At 38.1% G+C, this 14,814-nt stretch overlaps 1 long non-coding RNA gene across 3 annotated transcripts in view; it reads left to right on the plus strand.

The window, feature by feature from the left end:
- The window catches only part of LOC135301907 (uncharacterized), a 50,520-nt gene extending 39,509 nt beyond the window's left edge, over positions 1–11,011 (plus strand). For 2 of the 3 annotated variants that reach the window (XR_010363646.1, XR_010363648.1), the window contains 2 exons: positions 938–1,050; positions 1,851–11,011. This is a non-coding gene — a long non-coding RNA (uncharacterized LOC135301907). The remainder of the gene's footprint in view (positions 1–937; positions 1,051–1,850) is intronic. The other variant, XR_010363647.1, reaches the window with a different exon arrangement.
- Positions 11,012–14,814: the final 3,803 nt, after the last annotated feature.

The following is a 14,814-nucleotide window of genomic DNA, read 5'->3' on the forward strand; positions in this document are numbered from 1 at the left end:
GAGACAGCCATCATCATATAAAATACAGACGGCAACACAGCAAACACAACAAAATTCAGAATGGGGAAGCCTCACTGCAAGAGTTCATTCCTCCAGGTTATGGTGAAGCTGGGAATATATGGGGAAATGTGTTAGGCTCCAAATGCAATTGTACTAAATTTAAACCTCTTGCAGTGGGGAGGACAGAAACCAGGAAAGTGATACCAGGGTAAGAGTGAAGTTGTCTTCTCTCCTATGCTTGTTTTTGCTGGGTAGAAGAGGATTTTAGTTGCCATGGCTGCCAAGAACCAGTGATGCAAATCACTAAAAATAACTCTCACTGCTCAGAAAGATACAGATCTTACAGATCAGGCAAAAATGAAGTCATTCCTTCTGTTATTTACTCGCTTTCTGCCTCCTTCTCCAGAAATACTCCCAAAATGGAAGCAGGACATTAAAGCAGAGATATTTTTGTGATGATTTATACCTGACCTCCATCAGACACACCCTTAGATTTGCAGTCTCCCATGATCAGACCCCTGGAAACTGGACATAACTCTATGACAAACACTTGCAACCCACTCTGAGGTCCATCCTCCAGAAACCACTTTCAGCTCACCTAGTCAGAAAAAGCATTACATGTTTGATGGGAAAGGATCAGGACTTACCTCAGGAATAAAAAGGGTGGTAAGTAGGGATGAATAAGAAATAAGATTTGAAATGCATATGTGATACAGTGAATTTTGTCCTGTATCAATCTGCTCAAGGCCACCTTTGCACAGCAGCACAACAGCAATGCTAAACACCAGCTGTCCCTGCAAGATATGTTGAGATCTGCAGAGAAAAGACCTGTCTGTGGTGCAGCCTGTTCTCATTGTGAGCTTCTCTGAGAGACTGCACAGCTGGTGCACTTGGTGCATAGTAGTGAAGTAAGCAGTGTTTCCAATTTTCTTTTTAGCTCATCTTTACAATGATGCTGTCAACTGGAAATGAAGAAGGAAGGAGGCAATGAAGCAAGACTATTCAGCCACAGCTGAGAACAAAAAAAGTTGGGGTAAATGCCAGCTACAGGTACAGAAGAAAAGAAAAGAACATTTATAAATATGTCAATTAAAAAAAAAGAAGAGGGAAAGAAAGCAAAATAGAAAAAGATGTTTTAAAAATAACCAGGCACAAAAATGCCTAGAGACTGTCTAGAGACTGAAATATACTGCTGAGGTTTAATCTATTTTTCACAACAAAATAATAGGTAGGAAAGCTGAAGAGCTACACAGGCATAAAATTTTGCAGGCTTTTTATACTTTCTACCAGTCATGACTATTTCGTTGATGCAGAAGTCTGCACCACCCTTTAGAGGGTGAATGGGGACTGATTATTTTGTGGATAGTACCTAGAAATCTACCTGTGCATAATTAGAATGTAATCTCTCAGTAAATTGCCTTTCTTAAAATTTCACTTACTGGGAAAGGGTAGACTTTAGTTACTAAATACTTCCACTATGTTTATCTTTGGTAGATCTAGCAGATAGCTTCAAGTTAAAAGTACTGCCTGATCATGCTGCTATCTGCAGGCCTCAAATTAGTCTGTGATTATGAGCAACCTGATCTAGGTGTTGGCACCCCCTATGGTGGGGGAGATTGGGACTAGATGGTATCTTCAAGGTCCCTTCCAATCCATGATTCTATGATTTTATGATTTTGTGACATAGATCCATTTTGTAGAGGAGATTGTGTGATGTGCAGAGGGTATGGGCGTAGGTTGGGGCTTTGCAGAAAATTGGAAGATGTAAACTAGTGACCCATGTTCTAGATCACCTGGCCCTTTTTTCTGGTTTTTATCCAAATTTCTTCTTTATTTTGTGCTTTTCTCAGCTTTAAAATGGTATGATCCTACTACTGGTAACTGGACCAGAAGAAGCTCTCATTGCTGATAAGTACTTATATCACCATATATTTATTACTCATTCTCTCTCTTCCTTCTGTTATTAACCTAAATATCTGGTATATATCTGTTGAGATAAAAAGTTACTAATTACCTATTAACCTTGAATAAAGCCTTCTTTGAAAGACATGTCTTATGTAAAAGGAGAAAGAAACCAAAAAACTTTTTCCCCTTCAGTCTTCTGCCATAACCTCTCTGAACTCTCTGAAGACAATTTCTATAAAACCAGTTTACTCTGCCAGTGAATTTCCATGTATGTTTGGATTCTGTGCTGCTTAGTGAGATGGCTTTTCAGTCATGATAGCAACCATGTAAGCAAAGTCACATGCAAACAAGGGATTTCTACTGCCTGTTCACCTCTTGCTGTGGAGCAATATCAAGAGGCCTGTTCTGGAAGAATGAGTGTACATTGAGTGATGATGTGGGGTACCCTTAAGGTAACAGCCTTACAGATGATGTGGTCTACTTGAATCCATACTAAAAACTGCCCTCTATATGTAAGGGGAAAATCCCTCACATGCTTATCAAAACCAGTAAGAAGTCATAACTTGGTTAATTGCCACTGGGATCAAGACAAGAGGTGCACTACCATGATCTAATGCAAGTATTACATGAGAGCTGGGTAGCAGACCTATGAGATTTAACTCATCACTGCATTCTGTGATGTTTCCTAAATCTCTGCGTGTCTGAAGTACAGTCTACACTGCAGATACAGATTTTGATGAACCTGTTATACAACAAATTAACATAAAGACTAGATTTATGTGGAAGTCCAAAAAGGAGAGAGTACTGCCAGGCACTGCAATCCAGAGAGTTTGAGGGGGAGGGGAATCGGGCATGGATGTGAAGGGGGAAGTGCAGAGCCACAGAGACCTAAAGTAGGACCAATATTTACTTTACCACCTTTATTGACATTCAAGAAGATTGCAAAATAAAACCACATTCATTAAATTTGCAGATGATGCTAAATTGGAAAACATTATACAAGTCAGGATCGAGAAGTGTAATGTAAAGCAGCTCAGAGAAATACAGGCTGAGAATACCAAAATGAGATTCAGCTGGTTAAAAAGAAAGCTAATGCATGCCACAAGGGAAAAATAACTTGGGCTGGGGGAAGCCACAAATTCAATAGAAGGCAAAAGCCTCAAGGTAACAGTGGGCAACAGATGACATAGGAGCATTCCCAACAGGATGGATGCAAAGGGTAGCACAGTTGTGGGCTGCAAATGCAGAGGCACCGGCTCATAGTCACAGAGATTTAAGCCATCAGGTTTTATGTGGGATAGCAATTTAGCTCTAAGACAAATATACGTGACAACCTCCTAACTCAGATGTATTTGTGAGGTGAAATTTCTACAGATAGCTTCTGGTGTATAAATTGTCTCTGGCATTTGGGATACAGAATCTGAAATCAGGCAAAGTAGTGTGCACTCAGAGAAAACAACAACACTGTTTCAAGGATGGTAGAAAGTGATAAAGGACGCTTCCATAACCTAACTATGTATGACACAGCAAAGGAAAGTCCTACAAATGCCTGAAAAAAGGGCAGTTAAATCCTGAAAAAGAATCACATGTAGTCCTGTTATCTTTAAGATGCAAGAACAAAAAAATTAATATTCACTAGCATAAACTAGTCATAATATCTGGGAAACCTTGCTTGTGGAATGTTTTTTGAGTAGGGGTGATGAGCAAGATAACTTTGGAGAAGCAGCCCTGCATTGATAGGATGGTGATGACAGAAAAAACCTTTTCCTTCTTTGATACCTACATTAAGTTTAGAAGATCTGTGTAACAGCTGTGTGTTCTGATATTTACTTCTGTGAAGTAAACAGAGATTCAGGAAAATAAAAACAAAATCAATAAAAGAAGAAGAAACTTCTATGGAATCAGCATCGAAGTACAGGAGCAATGTTTAAAAGAATAAAAAAACCACTAAACTAAAAAAAAAACCTATGAGATGTTGTCAACTACAACTAAAGACAACCAATCATAATAATAAAAATAAAGATGTTGAATTGCTTCAGAGTTCATTCTGGATGAAAATCAGGAAGCTGTGGAGAGGATACACAGGGGAATGTGATCAAAGATGGATTAATATCCTGCATGCCCAAAGGTTGCATATGCCATCTCACAATAGATACAGCAAGAGTGAAAATGGCCACTGGGGATAAAAGGAAATTACTAAAACAGAAGGACATTCAGAATTATAAATTATGCTGTATGAAAAACTGTATGATAAAATCTGGAAGACAATATATTTTCAGGTCAACAACATGGGTTACTACAGAATGCTAAATACAAAAATAAACAAGAATGTTTATGAAATCCTTTGGTTTCTAACCAAGCTAATCAGGTACATGACAAAACAGTAAGATTTTTTTTTTTTTTCTGGGGCTCTCAATTTTACTCAGGTTAAGAGTTCCAGTGAAGTTGAACAGTGTAAAAAAAATTGTATCCATGAGTGAGTGTGTTCTTGATTTTTCTGACATTATTTATGCCTTGCTTAACTATTTCTGCATTCAGAACTGAATGAAAGCACATCCCATGTTATGGAGAAAATGTCCCCAAGCAAATCTCAGCTGGTAAAACTTATAAGCATTTTGTCTCAAACAATCTTGGATGGTAGATTTGAAATTTTAATTTGAAAATCCAAGCCAGTAGCATATCTGCTCTCGGTGGAATAGGTATGTGAACCTTGAGGTTGATCCTGTGCTGTGCATGTACTTAACTTCATGCCTGGCAAGTGGTGCCTTTGCCTTCAGCTCACAAGGGAACTCACTGGAGCTCCTGGCGGTGGGTGGAACAGAGCTGAGGAACGTTCCCTGTCAGGCCAGCGTAGGTCCCAGCCCACAGTGAGACCATGCTGGCCCTCCTGGTCCTCGGGCACATTTCACTGTAGGGTAGGGCCTTTCCAAATGCAGTTCACAATCAAAAGCTGCCTCTGGGGGGAAACAAATTAAGCTTTTATGTATTTTTCAGATAGTTAGAAGCAGTTCAGGCTTGTTAAACAATGGAAAGAATTTCTGTAGAATTCATCAAATATGAAATACATTACATGATAATGAAAACTTAACTGATTTCTAGAGCTTACTTCATTTCCCCTACTGTTTTCTCTACACAATAAGGCAGCAAAGAGCTGCAAGCTACCATACCTTTTGTATATCCTCAGTGAAATATTTGCTAAGATCAGGCAGAAAACCACTGACATTAAGGGAGCTGCAGGGGTGTCAATGAGAGCACAATTATAAGTCAGTGTGTTACACAGCCATCTCAGGGGGACTAATTTGGCCTGCAGGTCTTTATTGCTGCTGATGGTAGGCAAAATGGGGGGAAGCTAAGGCTGACAGTAAAAGCCCACGGTGACTTTGTAGGAGTGGTAGATACAAAAGCCATCTTTTCATTTGTAAGCTGTGCCTGTTTGATGAAAAGACAATAAACATGGAGCTATTTTTACAAAGTCACTTTTTTTTCAGAAGAGAGGTGAATTTAGCTATATCTCACACAAAACTCCTTGCAAAATCTCCCAGCTTTCTGCTCCTGCAGGGAATCTTTCTGAAGCCAGGCTGCAACTTTGATCTTTCCTGTTATAGCCATAAATCAGGGTCAGTTATAACTAAGAGCTTTATATACCCCACTGCTACTGCACCAGGATGTGATTTTAAATGGTTTCTAGAGAAAAGATAACTGAGATTTATGATTCAGTAGTTTGATTACAGCATCATCCAAAACTTTAACAGAGAGGTACACAATGAGACACTGGTCAGGGTAGAAAACACATAGAAGGAGGTACTGTTAGAGAAAGTTGCAGCAGGACAAGGAAGAAGACATAGAAACAGGCTGATGTTCCTCTCCACACACGTGGTACATGTCATATCCATATACATAAAATATATAAATCCTGATTGTTCATCTAGGGGCTTATGGTATAGAGACTTTTAGAGCTCAGAAGTAGGGTGCTGAAGCCCAATATGCTGCCATACTCAGCTGTGTGCAAACCTGAACTCAGACTCTGCATAGATCTCCTTAAGATCTCTCTTTCTCTGCTCAGGACTCCCCTGGGAAGAACACTGAAGTATTTGCTTTGCCTCACATCAGCTGATATGGTATTTGGAAATGGGCAGGAGAAAGACAGAAGGTAACAGGAGGAGTCTGCTGGCACATAAGTGTGCCCTTGGCTATGTTATGAAGGACAACCTGTGAATGTTCCAAGGCATTTCAGAAAAGTGGCTAGAGAGTCAGAATCAAAGTTATTTCAGCTGGAAAGTCATAAGTTTTGAAAGATGACCTTGGGCCAGCAATGCCCCAGTTCAGAAAGATATCCCTTTAAAAAGTGGAGGACCTGGAAACTGTAACTTGACAGACTTCCTATCTAAACCTATCTTCTTTTCCATAATAAGGAAGGGGACAAAGAATCCCAAGGGCAAGCATAATTCAGAGCCATCAACAACAGAAAGAGAGGTTCTCATTATCTTCAAGAGAATCAAATGCCTTAGTACACTCTGAGATTACTAAGAGCTCTCTTAATCATTCTACTCTTATGGATAAATCTGTGCACAAATCTCCAAATGCAATTAATGATGCCATGTAAATATGACCTCTATGCATTAACATAATTCAGCAAGGGAGGGACAAGTCCTAAAGAAGGAAGATGTGATACTGTTTTTTCAATAGTTTAAATTGCTGTTTCTTTTGCTTTCTCTTTTTAATTTTTTTTAAATTATAAAGATTACCTTTTTTTATTAATACTCTTTATTTTATGATTTGGACACAGGAAAAAATTAATGTCATGCTCTCCATGTAAAAATGCAGAGGAGTTGTTGGATATAATGACAAAATAGTGTTTCTTTTTCTTGGGTGTTTTCCTGTGGCAATACTGGGACACATTGGATTGCACTTGGACCTATAAAAGGAGCTTAAGAAGTAAGATAATCCATTAAAACAGGGACAGCGGGAGGGAGAGGATGAGAGAAAGAAAATCCTGCTCATTCAAATTTGAAAGTTACTTCTTTCTTTTTGCAGAATGACACACCAGAATGAAGATCAATCACAGCCTTCTTTACGGGTAGTTTTCCACCTTAATGAAGTGGGTTCATCATGACTTGTTATGACAATACTTCATTTTTAACCACTGTTCCACTCCTTTTTTGACTCTTTTGATTAAAAGGATTGTTCTGCAGTGTCCCACGTGATAACTGTATTAGTTAGGGTAAGTAGCTGATCTATTACCGCAGGATAATACAGTTTGAAGGCAGTTTAATAGGGGCTGGCAGATTTCAATATTATTAGAGGGTCATAGAGTGTCTGACATTTCAATTTGTTACCAGACCACTCATATCACTAGGGCAATCATTAAACATAGACTCTAATAAGGTTTCTGCTTTGTAGGGTCATTCATTATTGACAAGGAGAAAAGAAATAAATACCTTCCCAGGGGCAGCCTCAGTATGTAATACAGTAAAAATTATCTGAGTCTGGAACCATATTTTCCAGATTTTCTGGCAAATCAAGCATTTTCCAACTAAATCAAATAAAGGACTACAGGAAAAAGCCATGAATACTTAAATTCTCTCTTTACATGCTGTCAGAACACTCATTATAATCACATATATATTTTAAAAAATTATAATTAGGTCAAGTTGGCTTATTTTACCACTGTGATTGGAGCTAATAATGCACTTGTGTTGTCTTCAGCTTTATGAGGTCTGTACACCTGGGACAAACTTTGCATATTATAATTAATCATCATATATCAGATAGCTCTAATAGCTATTTAACAGATGAGCCATCTTCACCTTTCAACTAGGTAGGCCTGTGATTTAGCTTGGAAACGAAAGAAATACATTCTTCATAAAGGCTTATTAATATTTTCCTTCTCCGATCAATGTTTGGTTTTTTTGGATTATGCTTTAAAGTTACTTTATAATTTCAGATTTTCCCCAAATGACTTTAAATTCACATTAATTTCCCACATCTTTTAAAAATTAACTGTGTTGTACTTTAAACAAAAATTGAGAAGAAGGGAAAAACAGTTTGGAAGAAGGTGAAAGATATCATTAAATCCACAACTAAAGTATTTGGACAGAGCTATTTTATTCTGGAAATTTTGTTAGGAGAAAAATTAATTTGTGTGATTTTTTTTTTCTCAGTTTCTTGGGAATAAGTATAAATTACACAGAAAATAAGGTTGTTAGGATGCACTACAGCATTTGGTGAAGAAAGAGCAGTGCTGCACCAATGGATACAAGCCAGAAAGAGACTAATCCTGCAACTGCATACTGACTTAAGTTGTCCCATTGGCCTGATCAGGATCCATTCAGAACAACAGAACTTTTAACCTGATTTTTGAATCAGATAGACTGGGCCCAAAGGAGCAGTTCAAGAGAGAATCAAGCTCAGGAAGAAATTATCTATTTTCATTTACTGATGAAACAGATGAACTGCAGCATCCATGGTGATAGTGAATTAGTTTATAAAATTTCATCCAGATTTAATAATGTAAGGAATTATTAATAACCCAGGTAAAAAAAGTCTCAAATTCAATAAGGTGATCCTTTCTTTTAAATTCATAACAAAAGCCTTAATTGGATTAGAAGAGCAACCAGCAGACAAATAAACTGACAATATAATTTAATTCAGGTAGTGTAGTGAGAAGGAATTTTTAGTGCCATTTGTTTATTCATTCCTGGGTACCAGTTTAGTCGATTCCAACATGGCAGCTTATCTCTGGCTGGTCTTTGGAAGTCCCCCAGAAACAACCACTTAAATCTTAACAGTGCAGTACCTTGGCTCAGTGGAGCAAGTTGTTCTCATCACATTTCCCAGCTCCCTGATCAGGGAAAGTAATGTTAAGTAATGGACATTACTTAAGTCAAGTAAGACATGCTGAACTAAGAAACTGTTCTGCTTACAAGCTTTCACAAAATACTGCAGGAGAGGCAGAAAGGGGTGACTGTAGCCAAGATGGCTTGAATATGTGTAGAAAGATTCTAAAGTGTAAATTATTAAGAGAGACTTCCTAGAATGAATGGAGTAAAGTGATTTGGTTATACAGAGAGAAGCTTAAAGACTTATCAACAACACCTGAGATTGTCCAACTTAAAAGCTGATGACCCTAACAGCATTCACATATGTTGAGGTACTAACGTAAAATGTGACAATGCTGTTAAATATACCACTGTCTTCTGTAGCCAGTCTATCACAAGCATACCTTATATTAAACTCATATTTCTGCAGAACATTGTACATTCTATCAGAGACTCCTGCAATATTAGAAAATTAAGAAAATTATCATAATGTAAATAAGGTATTTCTTTGGAACAATAATTCATATTTCATTTAGTCACTGTTTTCTTCAAAATAATTTACTATACATCTAACAACTAGGCAACAATAGTTATATATTAGTTGGGGGGAAAAGAGTTGTAGCCCAGAATACCCTTACATTTCCTTACTGCAAGACTACATTGCTGAATATAGCACATTCAAACTGGTGTGCACCAGACCCCCAGGTGATTTTTGGCCAACCTACTTTCCAGCCAGTCTGTACTGGCAGCTGGGGTTATTCCTCACCACATGCGGGACTTTGCATTTCTCTTTTCTGTACTTCAGGAGATTCCTGTTGTCACATTTCTTTAGCCTGTCTGTGGCCCTCTGAATGTCAGCACAGACATCTGGTCTATCTACCACTCCTCTGAGCTTTGTATCACCAGCTAATATATCGAAGGGGAACTCTGCTCCATCACCCAGATCATTAATGAAGCTGTTAAAGAGTACTGATCCCAATAGCCACCCCTAGGGTCTCAGACTAGTGACTGTTCTCCAGCTGGACACGTACAGCTGAACACAGTTCTTTGAGCATGGCAGTCAGCCAGTTTTCAACCCAGCTCACTGTCCATTTAACCTGCTTTTCTATAAAGATGTTATGGGAGACAGTGCAGAAAGCTTTGCTAAAGTCAAGATAAAAAACCAAGCGAGTCATCTCGTAACAGAAATCTATCAGGTTAATCAGGCATGATTTCTCCTTCATAAATTCATGCTCATTATTCACAATCAGCTTCTAGTCCTCCATACATTTGAAAACAGTTTCTGGGATTATATTTTCCATCACTTTAGTACAAGAAACTCTAAAAGATAAAAGATACATATCCACTTGAAACTTACTTGAAAAATGGAAAAATGTATTTACAAAAACAGAGAAATGCAAAGACAGTATTATTAGTCATTTTGTTGTCCCATTAGTGGCTAAGAGACTTATGAACAAGTTTGAGAGCAAAGGCCAAAAAGTGATTTTGGGAAGCTCCCTGACTGGACTCAGGCTGAAGGGAGCTGCTGTAGGCACAGGAGATATAAAAGTTTCTTTCTAGTCAGAAGAGACAGTACAGGTATAGTCAAATGAGTTCAGACTTCTCATTGTGGCACAGAAAGAAGGGCAGGGAGTAGGAGTCAATTTGGATTCATAATCACCAGGATTCCATTGACTTTTCTAGAGGCAGGATTGGGCCCATGAGGTTTAATTGTGTTGTGTTCCTTTACAGAAATGTATTAAATGTGCAACTGTTTTTGCAGTTAGATTATCTTGTTTTTCCCATTTGGTCATCCAAGAAATGGTAATACAGAGCATTATCTGTTGAAGTGTGAATCCAGTTTCTATGAACACAGATAATCTAACAGTAGCAGCCCCCCTCACTGGCGAGAAAACAGTAATCCAAAGGCACCATGAAAGGGGTAACTGGCAGATCTCAGCAGCAGAAATGAGCACAGCTTGTGCATTTTAGAAAGAGGAAAGAATTCTGCAGAAAAATTAATATAAATTGATGTGCCTAATTTAATTTACACAAATCAGAAGGAGAAAGAACAAGTAGTTAACATCTTGGCACTACCTGTCATCTGCAGCATGGTTACTGTTACAAAACATAAGGAATATTGGAGACCATAAAAGCTTTGACATTAGCAGCTACTAATTTACCAGCAAAAGCACACTGCTTCAGAGCTGCTAGCTTCAGTTGAAAATAGCATCTCCTCATGCTTGTGTGATTTGAATTTATTTGTTTAGGTGTTTCAGAAAGGGAGTAGGCATTTTTATTCAAACGGTTATAAAATATTTCCAGTAGTTCTAAATTTAGCAGTTCTAAATTCCTAGAATCCCAACAGTAGCCAGAGTAATTAACATCAATACCACTGGAATATCATAACTGTTAGTTTTATGGTTCATCCTGCATCATCTTCTGTAACCCAACCCATTGCCCTCACTTCACTTGGCCTTTCTCTTCCTGTACTTTTGCCTTTATTACACCCCAGAACCTCTACCAATAGCAGGGATGCTGCTGCCTATTTGTTTCTGCTCCATCTCTCGGGAAAGGAAGGAGCTGGAAGTGATTACATCTAGTTTCCTGGGGTTATTTCCTCCAGCCAAGATAACTCTATGTCCTTTGCAATAACGTGAGGGAGAAGAGCAGCACTACCTCCCAGACATGATCCATATGATGTAGGGGTCTAAGAAAAATGGATGAGAAAATTCAGTGCTGGACAAATGGTCATCTGAGTGTTCTAACACAACATCCTGCACTGTAAGATGAGTTGTCTCACAGTAGTGTGTTTGTAAAGGGATAGAACTGCCCCATGGTAAACCAAAATGTCTTAGCAGAATGAAGATGTTTGAAGGCTTCATGATCCTTCTTGATGTCTGTTTGTGTCTTAAATTCTGCCAGAATAATCTGCTTGGATTTGATCCATTTAAGTATAAACATCTCTATGAATACTCTAATCTTCTTATAATAATCATAGAAAAAAATATTCTGTGGTGCATACTTCACAAGAGAATGAGGCTAAAACAGTCTGTAAGATAAATAACATAGCCATAGCAGTTCAACTGGTTAATCTTTTCTGATGTAAACAGAAATTCATCAAAGACATTCTCATGTGAAACCCCAGCAGACACTTCAAACCGAAATGGCCCAAGCTGATCTAAGGGATATATATCCAGCCTGGGAGGGGAATCTAGATATGTGCAGGTAATATCTAGGATGTCTGCACAGACTCAGTGCCTGAATTTGGCAGTGTCTGAGCACTTAACAAGTGCAAGTCAGTTTTCTCTACTTCACTGCCAAAATGGATCAAACTAAATTGAATTAGAGCTGTTTTAATGTTGAATGAGAATGTCTATAATGAGGATCAATGCAGTTTAACAAACCTATTTTAACCAATACTATCATTTAATTCAAATGTACTTTTCTAGCTCTTCTTACACAGAGGAGCTCTCAGGGAATGGTACATCATGAAAACACATTTTAGACATCATCAGTGCCTGAAGGGTGGCTACTCTTCCAGATGAATGGTGCACGTCGGGGTCTGCAGCACCACTGTTACACATCTATAACACATATTTCATTGGATCTGTAAGGCAGTCCTTTGGTATTTGAGAGGAGCAAGTTTGTGTAGGAGATGACTATGCAATATAAACCTTCCATCACATTCACTGCAGTGCCACAACTAGCTGTTGTTGCTGGAGTTGGGATGCAAAACAGTTACAACTACTCTTCAGGGTTTCCTCAGTCTCCTTCCCTCATCCCAACCCACACAAAGGCAGCTTCTTGTTGTACAAACTCTGTCACATCTTAGAGAATGTGCCATTTGTTGCTGTAGCAGTACAGTAGCTGTTGATGAGGACATGAAACTGGCTTATGAACCATGCCTCTCATCCCCTTTCAAAGATCTACCTTATGTCTGACTTTCTAGTTCTTGGCCAAAAATGTGAACATTTTTGAACAGGAAGAATTCATAAGTGTGGAGAACAACCAGAACCCAAATACACACATACACACACACACACACACACACACATACTGTAGATTGAAATCAGTGACATTTTTATTCACTATGGGAGATAACAGTACCAAATTAACACAGGAGTCAGTTTAATTTTTTCTCCTCAAACAGCATTGACACTTCTTGATTCTCTACATTAGCTCAGAAGTTAAGTATCACAAAGAAATGGGATTAAACAGACTCTTACAAAGAATCTCTGTGGAGGTCAAGTGAGAGATTTGAATTCTGTTGGAGATGTATGGGAATAAATATGTTGAGTGGTATGCAGAAACCACTCTGACAATGGAAAGACCTTCCAATGAACTACAGCTATTCTGTAGCCCAGATGACATTCACCTGTACAGCCCATCCACTGGGAGCTCTGATGCACACACATCTATTTAGCAGTCTTCTGCTAGTAAAAATGGATGTGTTTTTTCACTCATTTAATCACCAACCACCTTCCCATAACTAACTCTTTACTTATGAGCATGTTAACTAGGGCTGATCAGAGCCGTGAGCAGGAAATGTAATTTTGTTCTCCAATTGCCCTATTCATTATCCTCCTCAGCATTTACATTCTGCACATTAGGATGCTGCATATAATGTGATCATTTACTATGTGGCTGTGACTGCCAAATACAATGAACAAAATAGAGTCTTCTGAGAGAGTTATTCTACATACAGGAAAAACACAGCTTGTTTTAATGGGATCTAAAAGTGATCAAGTGTAGAGCAATGTTTCTGTAATACACAGTCTTTGTTATCAGTCTTCTTTTATATATAGAATAAAGTTGGTTAGTATGTACATAAGTCAAATGATTTATGAAGCAATATATCACTTCTCAGACCAGTGTAGGTCAGGATGTAACATGTACCAAATTGCTCTGTTTTTAATAGATCCAGGGACAGGCAAAAAGAAGAGGATGTTTTTGCTCTCCTACTCAGATGTTTTTAGATATAAAAATATTATCAGGCTCTAGGCATTGGGGATACACAAAATTATTGTGCTCACCTCCCACCCCATCCCAAAAGGCTGCTTTGATCCAGCCCAGGCAAAAGAGTGAAGAAAATATTTATCAAGCCTTGAAGCAAGATTTCAGAGAAGCTCTGGCTTACCAAGATTCTTTCTCTTACCATTCCTTCTCAGTTTACCAAGCTTCTTTCTCTTGCCATTCCTTCTCTTACTTCTCTCTTCCTCCCTCCCTGCCTTCCTCTTTGCAAGGGTTGGTGTCAAGGTCTAGAAACTTTAAAACTCAAGACTGATTGATGCAATATATTTTTCAAAAATGTATTTTTTTTCTGAAGAGATACTTTCATGTAGAAGAGACATGGGACCATGGAGATAAAATTCAGGTTAGAAAAGGTATTTTCAAAAGAGTCTGTATATTTCCTTGAACAGCTATATTTTTTTTCTGCAGTGTTCACCTGCATAGCTGAAATTATACAGAGGAATAATTCATTCATTCATTTTCATGTGGGGAAAAATGCAAAATAAAGCTGCTTTTTGTGCAAGGGATTTTCCTACTAAAAAGTAGATATTAAATGACCAGTGTCATATAAATGGTATAAGACATATGAGAAATTTAGTTTTCACAGCCTAGTCAGAAGCACTCAGTTCTGTACATCATGTACACCTGAATTATTCATCCATTACCTGCCCTTTCATCTGAGGTTTCTTATGCTTGGAAACAGTCCCTGTATAGATCTCCTACACAGTTCTTTTACATGTAGGAGAGGTTAAATCTAGTGCCTGCAGCTCATAAGCAAACAGAGCCTGCTTTGATACTGGCACTGCTCTACTTCAGTAAAACCTGTTCTTCTAACTTAAGTATAAATTCGTGCAGGAAACTTTGAAATGTGCATATTTTAATTAAAAATTACTGGGCATTTTTTGGGAAAAATTACTCAGTGACTATTGTGCTAACCTCTGACTGAAATTTCTTAATTTGTGTGGCTGTCATTGGACCTATAGTCTACTGTAAAACATATGATGTTGTATTGCCTGTATAATCTCTGTACTGGTTATATTACAATTTTGAAACACTTGGAATTTTAATGGGTATGAAATGTGCCTTTTGGTAAACATAA

This window comes from Passer domesticus, chromosome 5 (genome assembly GCF_036417665.1).
Source record: "Passer domesticus isolate bPasDom1 chromosome 5, bPasDom1.hap1, whole genome shotgun sequence".
NCBI lineage: Eukaryota > Metazoa > Chordata > Aves > Passeriformes > Passeridae > Passer > Passer domesticus.